The following is a 16,834-nucleotide window of genomic DNA, read 5'->3' on the forward strand; positions in this document are numbered from 1 at the left end:
CATGCAATAAACTTGCATAAGACTAAGATATTTCATAGTATTGCATTTCAACAGGAAATTCTCAAACAAAGCAACTTGAGAATTCCATTCATCTTCTTGTATCCCATAAGATTAAATCTTGAACCTTGTTGCTTTTATAGAGGGAGATTTAAAGCTTATAGGAAAGTGATTACACGCCTGAAGATATCAAATGATCCAGTTTTTGTTCCCTGTTGTATTCTGTATTTTTGTTGTATCTCAAATGTATTACAGAATACAAAAACTTTTTCCAACCATCTATAAGCTTTAAATTATAAACCTGTGATCATTGGTCCTGCCTTGAAAGTTTTGAAGGCAAGATGTCAGGCATGGAAGAATAAGTTCTCATCACGGTAATATTTTCAGAATGAGATTCTGAATTTGTTGATGAGAGGATGACAGAAATCACATTTCAATTTGTCATTGTTTATTGTACAAGAAGATTTCTGTGCGGTTATGCATGGTGTTCATGGCATTCTTATGTACATGTTGTACATGTGGTTTGAATATATGCTATGAAGTTTCATTTCTGTTTTCACTCAAAATCATGGGCATATCAAATTATGCCATGATGATTAGTGAGATGTGAAAATGATTTTATATAAATAAATCATTTTATTAGCTATGGTTTACTTGGAATGAGAAGAGATGTTCTCTCCACGGGGGGTGAGTGGTTTTAGCGCATCAAAGGCCGGAAGAGATGGATTATCAAGGCAGATACAAGTTACTGGATGAGATCGGTTCATTACCTTTTATATATTTGTCTCGGCCTCGGCAGGTACGTAAGTTTTATTTTACTTACTCGTTAAGTTCTAGATCATGTCTAGAAGATTTGCATGAGATTTTTTGAGTTTTACATAGTCTGATAGATACAAGGATTTGTTTATGCATATGTATAAATATTTTTATTTTGAGACTTTGTCTCGGTTGCATGCATAGTATACAAGATACATATATAATATGTTGGATCTTGATGAGGTGTTGTAAATCTGCCAAATTTGGATTAATTTGGTGATATCAATTTTTCTGTTGCTTTCTACTTGGTTACAAAGTTGTGGAATTGTTTTATAATGTCCTGCATGAATTATTGATTATTTCAGCACAACAAAAAATTTTATCCTTGTGAAAGTCTGAAATATTTTATTATATTTCTGGTTAAGGTACAAAGCCTTTGAAATATCTGTTATATTCTTCCAAGGCTGAACCCCAACCCTAAGGGCCCCTCACACCCCGACCCGACAGAGCATCAAATATCTGTTATATTTCTAATAAAGACGGGATGCCTTGGAAATATTCTAGTATATTTCTGATGAAGGCATGTAAAAGTTTTATGCATGAAGTATGCATAATGAAATTCATAAAATTTATGAATGCCTTTAACACAAAGTTTCTCATATTGAGAATGTGTTAAAATATTGAAAGCCAAAAAGTTTACTGGTTTATCTAGTATGGAAATTTGCTAGTGAAAAGAAAGTTTAAATTTAAATCATGGATTATGATTTAAGTTGGTATGCTTCTTCGGTTTAGAAGAAACATGAAAAATAAAAGCTTAAAAAAGAAATGGGTTCTTCTCCAAAGTGAATAGATATCTCTAAATGGAGGAGGTATATCAGTACAAGTTTATTCTCCAAAGTGAATGAATATTTCTGAATGGAGGAGGTTTATCAGTATATGATTATTTTCCAAAGTGGATGGTATTCCAAGTGGAGGAGGTTTAATTTTTTATTTTAAGGAATCACTCACTGTTAATTATTTCTACATGGTGATTGAAAATTCTTGGTTATAGAATTTACATGAAAATAAATATTTATTGACTAGGAACCTGTAAAATGGGTTTCAGTATGATCAAACAAATATTTTATTTTCACAGGTTCATTGATTGAATATTAAAATTCTATGATGTCAGTTATATCTAATCAGGAAGAGTTTTCCTCAATTAGTGGATGTGGTTATCCTTAATTTGGTAGAAGGTGGGGCACAGGATAAGGCTAGAGGTGTAGCCATGTTGGAAACCTTACACGGGGTTATGTGTTTTTGCATGATGAGCCCACATTACTGCTATTGGCCTTGCACTCAAGCATGGGCATATGCCAATATATAGTAGTGCCTACGTACCGCTTGGGGCAAACCACTTGTGATCATACAAGTGTTTCATACATGGCATCATGCGAGGAATTCATTCAAAATTTCATAGCACATCTGTAACACCTCTAATTTTTAAAACATTTAAAGCTTAAGAGTCTAGGGCGAATCTATCATTAAGTACCCAAACAGAGCAGAAACTAAGCATAAGAGTCGGGGTGTTATGCCACATCGAAGCTTGAGAACTTAGATGCATAGGCTAACTAACTAAACAGAACATAGTTCAAGTATAATATCCAAAATACAAGTCAAGGCAAGTAGTCCATCTACCAAGGCTAAGACTATCTAAGCTACGTCATTGCATCCATCTAGCGCACTCCGAAGCTACTGATCTGCACCTGAAAAACATATGGTGTAACAACCATCAGCAAATGATGCTAAGTAACCCACTCCCACCCGTTGAGTACAATAAGTATAAGTATAGGAGATCATTTTGGGACTGGAATACATATATATATATATATATATATATATATATATATATATATATATATATATATATATATATATAAACCTAAGCAACCTAGCTTTAAAAACCAAGATAAAGACATAACGATAAGTTGGCACTATGAACACCATAAAGATGCTAGCATGCATCCTAAGCTCTCCTGATAAGATAATAACAAAGCTCAATAATAGCAAACAACATCAACAATGGGGCTCAACAACAATCAATAACATCAAGCAGTCAACAGAGAATACATCCATGATCCAACCTTATACCAAGTTCCAACCTTTACTCCTCTCCATCCTTATTTCAGTTCCAACCTGTACCTCCAGGCCACCCTTATAATGCCTCCCTTATCCCTCCAGAGCACGCATGCTCCCCACCGACATATCGCCAACAAATCCACCGATCTGATAGCAACACAGTACCATTAACACATGATCTGTGTCTATAGCACAAAGACATGGCACCGCAGTGCTTATAACTTGATCCATGTCTTTAGCAAGCAAATCAAGGGTGGTCTGTGCCTATAGCACAATGACCGAGAACTGGTTGTGCTAATCGCCAACAAATCTTTTCCACCAATCACATCTCTTTCCTCATCATGGACAAATCGATCACGACACTCAATGCACAGCAATATCAGCACCCAACAACACTCAATCAACAATGATAATCAATCCTCAAGAACAACAACAACACTCAAAGCTCAGCAACAATAAGGACCACAACGCACAACTCTTCAAACGGTACTCAGAATCATCACACGAGACTCATAAACACCAAACGGGGAACGAGAAAACAACAAACACGGTAAAACAACACCCCGCCCGTACCAGCGGGAGGTACGACGGGTGGTCAACCACCCGCCGTCGGGCGGTACTATAACAGCGGGTACACGGCGGGTGGTCGTCCACCCGCCGTCCACCCGCTGGTACGGTGGACGGTACCCGGCGGGTGGTCAGGTGGGGGTTCGTCCCCCCACTGACACTCCACTGGTACAACGGTAATCTGGCATTTTTCACTTTCGGGAATCCATCAATTAAACCCGAAATCCAGTCCAAACACCTCCCAAAACGTGTCAACAACAATATGGGCTCGAACCATAAGAATCAAACCAAGAAACACCACAATTACGCCCTAACACAATCCCTAAACATGCCAAGACTCGAGGTTAAACACATAACGGTCCATGAGCATCAAGAACCTCAATATCATCAAGAAAGCTATATGCAAGCGCTAAAAACAAGCCCTAACCTTGAATCAACACCCGAGCATGCATAAACCCACCAAAGAACACCAAGGACATCACAATAACAAGATTTACAATATGAACCCTAAGGACAAGCTCTAAACATAATTAATACAAGAACATACCAAGACCACGCAGGGCCACCAAGAATATCAAGAATAGCAATAATCCATATCACAAATTCCCAATGACAGTCTCTAACAAAGCACAAATATAAAATCATACATTCGATCGTTCAACGGTGCAATCAATAAAAGATAGCAAGGAAAATAGGTTTTGTAAGACATGGGTTACCTCTTAGCCTTAATCAATTTTCCCTTGGCTACTAAGGTCCTTCTCTAAGACTCTCCTCCGATCGATCTTTCTAAGCTTGGTGGCGAGGAACCCCTTTTGCTAGGGTTCTTTGAGGAATTTCGTGTGATAAGGTTACGAGAGGTGAGAGAGTTCCAATTGCTTTCTAATCCTCTATTTATAGAGTTAGGGAATTCTAATTAGAGTCTGGGTGGAAGAAAGTCTACTCTTCTTGTCCTTTTCCAGCTTAAAGTCTCTAATACAGACGAGTGTCCACGATCAATGGTGGACCGTACTAATTAATTTGGGGGATCCTAACCAAATTAAATCCCTTTTTAACCATTTGTTAATGTGATTAATTTAAAAATTAATTCGGATTTGAAGGCCGTAACACAGGGTGTTACAACATCCCATATTCCAAAAGATTTGATGGACTAGAGCAACAGTTTCTCAGAGCTTAAAAAAGACTAGTACAACTTATGTATAGGTCATCATCATCTTCTCATTCTTTTAATTAAATGTCTTATATATGCCTTGGGTTTTGAACTTGTCCAAATTAGGGGTGGGGCACTTCGAGTCGATTTTCCCGAACCGAACTAGTAATATACCAAAAACCGAATGGTAATGGATTCTTGCATATCGAATGGTTCGGTTAAAAATCGAACCGAACCGAAACAAACAGTTTTATAAAAAATCGAACCTAACTGAATACCATTTGTTTTTTTTTTTTTATGGTTTTTTATAAATATAAATATAATAACAATAATAAAGAAGTAAATCCAAGTCCCTTGATGACTGCTCCGCTGTTCAGTTCGTATTCTCATTGGCATCTCTCTTAAATTCTTTTATTTGATTTCTTTATGACTTGTTCTTTACTTTGCACACACCCCGGCCCGACAGAGCATTTGGGAGGATGTAACAGAGGCTAGAGCTTTCTTTATGACTCGTTCTTTACTTTGCACGTTATTCATACAATATTCAATAGCCCGACAGAGCATTTGGGAGGATGTAAATCATGGTAACTCAACTGAACATGAACCACAGAGGCTAGACCTTTCTTTATAACTCTCTACTTTGCACACACCCCGGCCCGACAGAGCAACAGAGCATTTGGGAGGATGTAAATCATGGTAACTCAACTGAACATGAACCACAGACGCAAGACCTTTCTTTATAACTCTCTACTTTGCACACACCCCGGCCCGACAGAGCATTTGGGAGGATGTAACAGAGGCTAGAGCTTTCTTTATGACTCGTTCTTTACTTTGCACGTTATTCATACAATATTCAATAGCCCGACAGAGCATTTGGGAGGATGTAAATCATGGTAACTCAACTGAACATGAACAACAGAGGCTAGACCTTTGCTTACTGTGCACAAGGAGCCCCCCTCACGTTGAGAAGTTGCTCCCACACTGCCGCTGGTGAGACTCAATCCCCAGTCATTCTTCCAAACTTTCACCTCTATAACCAGTTGAGCTACCCATGCGGGCATATTCCTTAGTTTCATATTTCTATGAAATTAATGTTCTTTAACATCATTCTAATTTTGATTTCCAATGCACTAGAATTATTTTCTAGTACTGGAATATATTTCCAGTGCACTGGAAAAAAATATTCCAGTGCACTAGGAATGACAGATTGTGTCTAAAAATTAGTTATACAGTACTGGACATTTGTTCTCCAAATATTAACTATACATATAGATGATTCTTCATCTTGTCAATAAAACATTCCAAGTGAGGCAACTAAAGAGTCAGTTGTGTAAAAAAAACAACAACTAATATTTGGTAATTAGTACTTACTAGTAGTGTATTTGAACTTTGCATTGCTATTTTGTTATAAAATGTTTAGACCATGGATTTGGAATATGTGAATATATATTGTTTGGTAGTGTATTTGTAAAATTAGGAAATATTAAAATTTTGGGTTCTTAAATTGAACCGAATACCGAACCGGACCAATTTCGAACTAAAATCGAACTTTTTCAAACCGAACCGAATTATAATGCTAAATCGAATGATATCATTTTTTAAGTACAAAAATTGAAATAAACAAATAAGCGAAGAATAAAACAAAGTAGAATAAAACACACACAAATCTAAATGACTAACAACAAGTTTGATTCATGGAACATGCTTAAAATGGTATAGAATTCCTATGAATACGATTATTCCATCATTTGGTAAGTTTATATATTTTTGAAAAAACTATTCTCAAGAATATGCGAGAATAAATATCTTTTATTATATAGGGTACAATATTTCAATAATTTGAATGCTTACGTAATTTCTATTTCTAAAACGAACCTAAACTTAAATACAATTCCTAAAATATATACATTTCAAGAACCAAAAATGAAATATAATTCATATTCTATATCTCCCTTTTCGATTCCCTATTGAATATTACTCTTTTTCCTCCAAACACAATTATGTAAACCAAATATACTCTAAGGGCTACTTTGTATGGAATTTTTATTCCCATTTCCATATTGTATAGTCCTTACCTTTACTACATTAAAAACAAATTCTTTGATTGGTTTTTTTTTTTTTTTTTTTTTTGTCGGCCCACCCAATTTCCTCTAACTCCAAATGTCTAAACCCTAACCCTTCTCGTTACCATTTTCCCCATCTACCATCCCGCTCTCTCTATTAGCACCAAAATCCTCTTTGTTAAAATTCCATTTCCATTTCATATATTTCCATTATTTATACACATTACCTTTTCTAAATGCAAAACAAATAGGCCCAATTCTCTAAATGGAATTTGTTTTCGTCGGCCAACCAAATTTCTTCCGGTCCAAATGTCTAAACCCTAACCCTTTATATACTCTTTACCATTTCCCCCTATACCATCCTCTCTCTCAAGTCTCCCCTCAATTTAATCTTCTCTCTCTCGCTCTCAATCTCTTTTGACTCTTGTCTCTCAATTAGGAGAAAGGTTTCTGTACATCCATCAACACGATCTCTTCAATCGTCATCGAAACTCCTTAGATTGAGAAGGTAATCTATAGTCTGATCCCCTTCGCTAGCTATATGTCACGCCCTACTTCTAGGACATGACCCGGCCGTATCGTTACGTGAAGACCTGTAACAATACGAAGCCTAACCATACATACCTCTCAGAATCTTCATAATAACACTTGAATATGCAATAATTCCACAACCCAAAATGACAAAATATAATCGACTTATTCTCCCCAAAAACTCATCAAATCCACTATTAGATATTTACAATCAAGAGTAGTATGTCCAAAATGCATCACAAGCACCAAAGCCTAGCACAATGGTCTACCAAAAATACAAAGGGTCAAAGGGAAAGTCTAAATAAACAAAAATCCATGATAAGCTCCAAAACTAGGACTAAGTCTCCAAGTTTCAAAAGTCACCTTCGAGACCCTACCACTTCTGCTCGTGCTATTCACATGTCCTTACTACTCTGAAACATGAGAAAATAAAATACAAATAATGAGCTAATGCCCAGTAAGTGATACTCCTCTCAACCCCGGATCAAGTAACCCAGAAATAATACAAAAAGCTTTAGAGTAATAACTCGATGCAAAACTCGATCTTTAAACTATATCGAAGTCATAATATACTCTCATCATACTATACACAAGTTCACAAAACAAGAAACTTTAGCTACATGGGCATCAACAATATTTCATAATACAATACTTTCAAAAGCACAAACCATTCCTTAACATATGACTCATTGGCAACCTACAACCACCATTATATTCTGTGGCACATGCCATTATTGGTATAATGGTCCAAAAAGACTCGACGATTCGGAATGAGTCAGGCTCGACGGTTCAGAATGAGCCGGATGGAACGTTCCAACAAATAATTCAAAAGACTCGACGATTCGGAATGAGTCAAGCTCGACGATTCGGAATGAGCAATTAGGAACGTTCCAAGCCAAACAAAACAAACAACAAAATGTACGTTGCCTCCTGAGTTTGATGAAATAATCAAAATAGTTCTTATAATCAAATAGCCCGATGTAGCAAAAATCATTTCCTTAAAATCACATAACAAAGTACATATTTCCAAAATAGATAATAAGTTTATCAAACTTAGAAATATGCAAGGTATAAATCATTCTCAAAATAATAATTTTCTTAGTACATAATTCTTTAAAAATCATAGAATGGTTGATTAAACCAAAGTAATTTCAAAGGGATTGAAGTGGCTTAGTTGGAAAGAACTTAAATTAATAAGCATGAGGTTAAGAGTTCAAGTCTCACTTTAAACATAGTAGAAATCATTTTACAAGTGTAATATGTACAAATGCAAAATAACCATATAAATTGCTAAGAGGTGGATTTAAACCCACGTTCACTTGCCTACACAACAACAACCTTGCCAACCCACCATCTCAACACACAATAACAATATCAGTACGAATTAACTTAACATTTATTTCCGAACACAGTTCTAACAGAACCGAAAACAATTTCAGTCCATACTTCGGAAATCATAGCTTAGCATTTTCAAACCCAAAAATATATCATCATCATATTCCAAAATATTTTTAACTCATACTAACCCTAAAATGGGTATTCAAAGTAGTAGAGATTCCAAAATAGGTTATATATATGGGTTTTGCAAAATAAGGAGAGAATAGTTAACCACTTACCTAAAACATCCAAATCTTAACTATTTAGCTCACCCAAATACTCCTTGTCAAAATCCCTAATATTTTCAAACATCAATCTTAGGGTTCCAATGATAAACCAAACTCAAAAAGAGTGAAAAATGGAGATCAAACTCACCTAGAATACTCCCAATAACTTGAGACTGAAGCTTGAAGAAGATGGAGATCAAAGCTTCAAGGTTTTCCTTCCCCTATCTCTCTCTAGCCAATATTTTCTTTTTCTTCTTTCAAATGAAAATGTTCTTCCAAGATAAAAGGAATTCATTAAGCTTTAAGGATAAAGAGGGGCAAGTTAGTAATTTACCCAATATCATCTTTTAATAGTTTTGACTTGTTGACCTCATTTAATAACATAGATATATCTTTATTTCTAAAGTAGTGGGTATTACACTATAAGACTTGAAATTTTTTTTACAACTGTAGATGTATGTTGTCCATTTGAACAACCGCAAAAAAAAATAAAAAAAAAAATAAAAAATAAAAAATAAATTGTTTTTTTTTTTTTGGTAAAGAAATTGAAATTTGGAAAACATGGACAAATTCATTTTGAAACATATTTTATTGAATACATTTTATAATTTTCCTATATTTTGGTTACTTAATTAATACACCCGCATTTACAAACTTGTCTGCAATTAAATGTGAGAGAGAGAAAAAAAAAAAAAAACACTACCAAAATTCTAATAGCTTTTGGGCTCATTTGATACAATTCTCACTCTCTGTATCTCTATCTCTCTCTTTATCTCTCTATCAATCTTTATATCTGTCTTTATATATATATATATATATATATATATATATATATATATACTTCTAAAAAAAATTCAGAAGTTTTCATTTTCTTTAGAAAGCTATTTAATGTGTTCAAATCTATTTATTTATCAGTGTATAAAATATGAAACTAATTGACATTAATTTTTTTTCTTCATAAAGCATTATAAATGTAGTGACAATTGATAAAAGTATCATGTAATATTGTAACTATGTAGGTTGTTATGGCCTTGTGGTTAGGTAGATGGGATAAAGTTAGAAATAATAGTAAAACAAGTAAAAGAAATATGAAGGTGATAAATGGGATGATGGGAGATGATGGATAGTAAGTAGACATAGTGACAAATAGCTACGTGGGAATCATTTTAGTTTTTAAAATTCTTATTAGCAGTTTATTAAAAATTAAATATTCATTTATTCTTATAGATAATTAATTAAATTCTAAATAAATTAATTCTATAATAATATATATACTGAATTTAATCAATGATGTAACACTAGAAATATTTATTGGAATCTTTTTGTAATTTGTATGGCTTTTATTCCATTTGTACAGGCATTGAAATTTCTTGTGGATAGTGGGAAGGATCATATCGGGGTTTGGTATAAATATATAATTATTGTTATTTTTTCTATTTTCAGATAACAAAAGCTAAGGAAGTTTAATCCAAGACACACAATCACAATGTCATTCCCTACTCCTAAGCGGAAGCGCCATATGCCACAACGAAATTTGAATCAAGATATTATCACAGAAATCGTTAAAAGGCTGCCTGTGAAGTCTCTTCTGCAATTTAGGTGTGTTTCAAAAGATTGGTGTGATTTAATCTTGTCTCCAGAATTTGTCAAATTGCACCTACATTTTCAATCGAAAAAGGATAATAAGGTCATGACATATAGCAGGTTAAATTGGTTTATTAGCGGTACGTCCTTGTTTTCTATTACAGAAAACAAGCAATCATCATATCGCAAGTTTATTACATATGACCGCTCAATCTTTACCCCTAAAGATGGTTTCGAATTTTTGGGTTATTGCAATGGGCTTTTTTGTTTCCGTGCTAAACCGTATAGAATAATCATTTGGAACCCTTCATCGAATGGAAACATCAAGAGAATCCCGGATGTCTGGAAGTTGGGCTACATGGGCATTTTTGGATTTGGATACGACGAGCATAATGACGACTACAAGGTTGTTTATGCTTATTGTGCTAAGTATGGTGATGAGAATGTTGTCACGGTGTACAATTTTAAGCATGGGTCATGAAAAAGAAGTGAAAGAGGGCTTAGTACTACTGGGTTTGTTAATCCAGGAATTGCTGTGTTTGTGAGTGGTAGTCTCAATTGGTGCAACAACAACTTTCAAGGCAGTGACTGGAATTGGAACATAATTTCTTTCAACTTAACCACTGAAACTGCCAAAGCTATAGCTTTACCTAGCCATGAACATGGGGTCGCTATTTGTATAAGTGAATCAAGAGGATTGCTTTTTGCAGGTTTTCATCACAAACGTCAAATGGAAGTTTGGGTGATGAATGAGTATGGAGTTGAAGAATCGTGGACTAAACTAGTCTGCATTTCAAACTTACCATTTCATCATCCACTTCCCCGGGGTGTTGAGAACACTGCATACATGGATATATGTAATGCTAGACTCGCAATTGCACATGTTTATGAAAATGGGGATATTCTAATCAAGGTTGGACATCAGCTAAAGCTCCATAGGCCTAATGCTAAAGGGGGTAAGAATTTTAATATCTTCTATGCTCATGGTTATATGGTAACTAGTTACGTGGAGACCCTTGTTTCACCGGCCATGATCGGTCCATAAATGATGATAGATGAGGTGCGCTACCAGTAGTGGTTATTGTGTTATTTGTATTTTAGCATTGTTGTTGAGAACTTGCCATGGTTGTTGAGAACTATTGATTTGTGTGAATGCAAAATGATTCTATGTTAAATTTCATTGCAATTTAAAATGTACCCGCACAGACACACTGTTTTCTATACATGTAAGTCTTTGACAGTAATGTTTTAACGCCCAATACATTATGAATTGTAATTTTTACGATAGAAGAATGGAGACAAAGACGAAAGTTCGAAACATGAATATGGGGTCAATTTCTTCCATGGAGTGGGGGTTTTAATTTATTGCATGCATGGAGCTAAAGTCTATATATCTATATTCGCCCTAGCAGATTAATTCCATACCTACGTTTAATTTTATTATTATAATACTACAAATTCATGAAAATGTCATTACACATTTAATTTTTTTAATGAGTTAATTCCATTAATGGTTTCATTACTATTGACATTTATCACTATTTATCTCGAACTTTCAATTGGACCTTAAATTGTTCAATGACTATTGATCTTTAACAATTTTCATCATTTACGTACTTTTAATATGACCATAAATGGTCCATTGACTATTGATTTTGTTCTAAATTTGGTCCTCTGATTAAATATTCATTTAGAAAATATTAAATTTTAAGGGTAACAATATTGTAATTAACGTACAATTAGATAGAATTGCGTCTCCAGATTTGTATATTTAAAGGTGATAAAACAAATAATATATTTTTTTTGGTTGTGGGTGAAACAAATAATATAATCGCTATAAATTTGTTGAAGAGACTTATCAATAGCCTAGTCCAAAATTGGCTTATGCATCAATCTATTCTTCACATTCCCGCCACTAATGTTGAACCCAATGTATTAAATTTATGAACCCAATTTGTCCATCTCAACAACAAGCTAAGCTAATTTTTACATTCTTACACTTAAATTTAACGCTTTCTAAACGAATATTTAACATAATGACCAAATATGGAAAAAAATCAATAGTCAATGGACCATTTATGTAAAATTTAAAATCGTGGATGAAAATTGGTAGAAGTCAATTGTTGAAGAACCACTTATGGTCCAATTAAAGTCGGAGATAAAAATTGATAAATGTAAATAGTCAAGGGACCATTCATGAAAATAACTCATTTCTTAATTGTTTCATCATAAACCTAGAATTATAGGAACTAATTAAATATATTCATACATAATTATAAATTTATCATCTCAATGTATTTGTTAGTTGTGCAATGTGGTGGAGCCTTGGGGCCTAGGCCTTAAGACTGTCACATGAAGAGGGTAAGGATGTTGAGCTTGGGATGAGGGGATAGGTAAATCCACTAGGAAGTGAGGTGATAGGTAAATCCACCGAAATCCCCACCCTCTCAAGTCTCCTCTCACTTTAATCTTCTCTGTCGCTCTCAATCTCTTTTAACACTCGTCTCTCAATTGGAAAAAAAGTTTCTATACATCTATCAACCTGATCTCTTCAATCGTCATCGAAACTCCTTAAATTGAGAAGGTAATTTCTAGTGTCATCCACTTTACTAGTTACTAGCTATAAGAGTTGAATTTTTTTTTTTTAATTTGAACCAAAAAAAATTGTTTTCTTTGTAAAGAAATTGAAATTGTGAAAACATTGACAAATTTATTTCGAAACGTGTTTGATTAAATACAGTTTCTATTTTTTTCTAAATTTTTGATACTTAATACTGTAACGTTTTCCTTGTGTGTTATTATTATTATTATTATTAAGTTTATTATATAATAACAATAATATTTAAGTGGTGCAAATCAATAGGTTGACTAAGTATTAGAACTTAGTCAGCATTAGGTAATTAGTTACCTACATTGATGGGATGTAGGTTATTTAGACTCCCAAGTCCTCTCACTGCTCGGTTGACGTATCATACACCATCTAAAGTCACTGAGAGAAGTGAGAGAAACACAATTAAAACCTACGGAGATTTTACAGCAGCCCGGGGAACTTCTGCTCATCAAACCACGAGTCCCTGGTGATCAAGATCTAAAGCTATGGCTGGAGGTTGGTAATCTAAACTCTGTTTTAATAGCCACGCATTTATTAATTGTCACGTGGATTATGTGCTTACATTTGGTATCCGAGCCAATTTATCTCTGCCTAGCCTTTGATTCAATTGCATAATACAATCATTTACATATGCTATACTTTCTTTGTTTAATTTAGAATACATATGTAATGTGCAATTCTGTTGGGCTGCTGGAAATATTGTGTAATCTTTTCCGCATTTAGAATTTTAAAAAATAAAAAATAAAAATTTTACAATTGGTTTTTTTTTCTCTCCGTCCGTGATTGTTACTGTTCTTCGCCGGATTTTTGTTCGCCGGTAAGGGAAGTGCTCGCCGGATTCTGTTCGCCGGTGATGCACGATCCTCTGGCGCCGGCTGATTGTCCGCTGAGGACGGCGGTGTGGCGGAACTGGGTTGCTCCCGGTGGTGACGCCACAGGCTGCCTCCATCGGTGGTGGCCGGCGGCGGAGACAAGGGGCACGGCGCGACGGCGTGGCGGCGGTCGTGAGCGATCCGGCGGTGGTGGTGGCTTCTCCGCTACTGCTTCTCCGCTTCTCCGCTTCTCCGCTTCTGTCCTCTGTTTTGTGTAAAGCAGTAGCAGATGAAGAAGATGATGGTTTCAGGGGTTTAATGGGCCGGGTCTGGCCCAATTCGGCCAGACCTAGGCTCCATTATAAAAAAAATAATAATAAATTTGGTTCTGGGCCTGTACTCATTTGGGCTTCCTGAATTTTTTTTTTTTTTTTTGTTATTCATCATATTTGGCTTCTTCTTATGGGTTTTATCCAATTGATTTTTTTTCCTAAAGTTGATATTAAATTATAATTCCTTAGAACAAATTATTATGTCTCAATTTGTTTGAATTTTAATTTAATATTGAATTTCAGTTTAAATTGTATTCAGTATTACAATTTAATTGTGGAGCATGAGTTATAATGTGCATAATCTGAGCATGTATTACTGTTTATTGCATAAATTATTTGATTGTTATAATTATGCATATGTTAGACAAGCATGTTCTTTAAGTATGAATCTAGTGCCTTTAGGTCTGAATTATATGCCTGTTACGCATGTTATAGTGCCTTGAGGTGAATTTAGTGCCTTTTAAGGATAGATTAAGCATGCTAGTTTACTCATTCAGTTATTGCTCCGCTCGTGTCTTTCTAAAGCTATAAAGCACATAAAGTAAATCAAAGTTCTAGTTTACCCAAATTTAAAGCCTTATCCATAGGTGTATAACCGTCTTATAGATCTTTCAAACAATTTTACTTCAAATATGAGAATACATGACTTAGGGAAGTTTCTTGGGGAGGTATACTAGTTCTATGGCCCTGGCTTAAAGGCCTTGTTGCTACTAGTCCCCTTGCAACGCTACTCTGTCTAAGGAGTTGGTATTTAACCGAGCTTCGTCTCGACCAACTTTCCTGGGAGTATACCTAAAGATTGTCTATCATGATTTGGTTTAATCTGTTTGCTAGGCATTAAATTACCATTTGCCAAGTGATTACAATTTTGTAATTAAAGAGTAGCCACAGCATCTTTAATTGCTTAAATTGTATTTAGATTCACTCACATAAAGAGTTGGAAATATCCTTGTAGTTAATTCTATATGATATGGCAAAATTTAGCCCACAGGCAATTTTGTTGTATTTGTAGGATTGATTAGGACGAAATGCCAGGCTATGATCATAATTTGCCCACAGGGATTATGTATCGGCATATAGTTTTGGTAGTTTTGTCATCAAGGGTGGAAACACCCAAACCGTACCCATTCTGGTTTTCACCATTCAGTTTGGTAAATTCATTATGCGTAAAAATTCAGCCCACAGGCAATTTTTATGGCATTTGAATTTATCTTTTTGCATAAGTTTGCATTGGCAAAATATGCACTTTAGTTCTTTTGTGCCTCGAAAATCAAAACTAACAAACTCATAATTTCCTTTCAGAAACTATCCCAATTGTCTCACACGTTCAGGTCCCCATGCTTACTCCTAATAATTATAGAGAGTGGAATGATGCGCTCCTGATCTACTTTGGCATGAATGAGATGGACTATGCTATTAACCATCCCGCGCCTCCGGCTATAACCGCGACGAGCACTCTAGAATCCAAAGACATTTGGGCTAAATGGGAGCGGCACAATCGCTTGTGCATGTTTTTCATTAAGTCTCGGGTTTCGAGTGATATACGCCGCACGGTTGTAAGCTTAAAACAGCTCAAGAGTGTATTGAGGCCATTGCCAAGAAGTTTGAAACTTCAGACAAATCCCTAGCAAGCACCTTAATAATGCAGTTCACCTCCCTTCGTTATTCTCCTGCCGATGGTGTGCGCAGTCACATCATGCAACTTAGTGATATTGCAGCTCAACTAGACAAGTTGGAGATCAAGCTGCCAGACTCATTTGTGGTGCATTTTGCACTAAACACTCTCCCTCCTGAGTATAGCACCTTCAAAATTGCATATAACACACATGACAAGAAATGGACTATTAATGATCTAATTAATAAGTGTGTGCAAGAAGAAGGGAGACTACGTCAGGAACAAAAAGGGGAGAGTGTCATGCTTGCAGTAGCAAAGCATAAAGGGAGATCTGGCAAGCGCCACACTGCAGCTAAAGGGAAAGCAAAATTATCCCCTCAGACTGACATTAAGAAAGCACAGAAATGCTTCTTCTGTAAGAAGAAGGGGCATATGAAGAAGGACTGTGCAAAGTTTAAGAAGTGGATGTCTGAGAAAGGTATGATCTATTCCTTTGTCTGTTTTGAATCCAATATGTCAAATGTTAATGCTAACACTTTGTGGATTGATTCTGGTTCAACAATCCACATTGCAAATTCTTTACAGGATATGCAAAATTTGAGACAACCGATGTCAAATGAGCGAAACATCTTCTCCGGAAATAAGATGGGCTCGCCGGTTGAAGCTGTAGAGACTTGCAGGCTGATTTTAGACAGTGGTTTCGTTTTGAATTTAGAGAGGACATTTTACATACCAACTTTTTCACGAAATTTGGTTTCTGTCTCAAGACTTGTACCGTTTGGATTAAATTTTATTTTTTCAGACAAGTATTTTAAATTATTTGATAATTCTACTTGTATTGGAAATGGTACACTGTCTGATGGTCTTTATCGTCTTCACTTACAAAATGATGCAAGTTATGATTCCTTACATGTTCAAACTGGCACCAAACGGTGTAGTGTTAACGATAAATCTTCAATGTTGTGGCACCGGAGATTGGGACACATCTCCCTTGATCGCATTAAAAGGTTGGTAAAGGATGGAGTACTTTCTACTCTAGACTATACTGACTTTGAGACTTGTATAGACTGCATTAAAGGCAAGCAGACTAACAAGTC

The sequence above is a fragment of the Ipomoea nil genome, unplaced genomic scaffold (assembly GCF_001879475.1).
Source record: "Ipomoea nil cultivar Tokyo-kokei standard unplaced genomic scaffold, Asagao_1.1 scaffold1900, whole genome shotgun sequence".
Classification (NCBI taxonomy): domain Eukaryota; kingdom Viridiplantae; phylum Streptophyta; class Magnoliopsida; order Solanales; family Convolvulaceae; genus Ipomoea; species Ipomoea nil.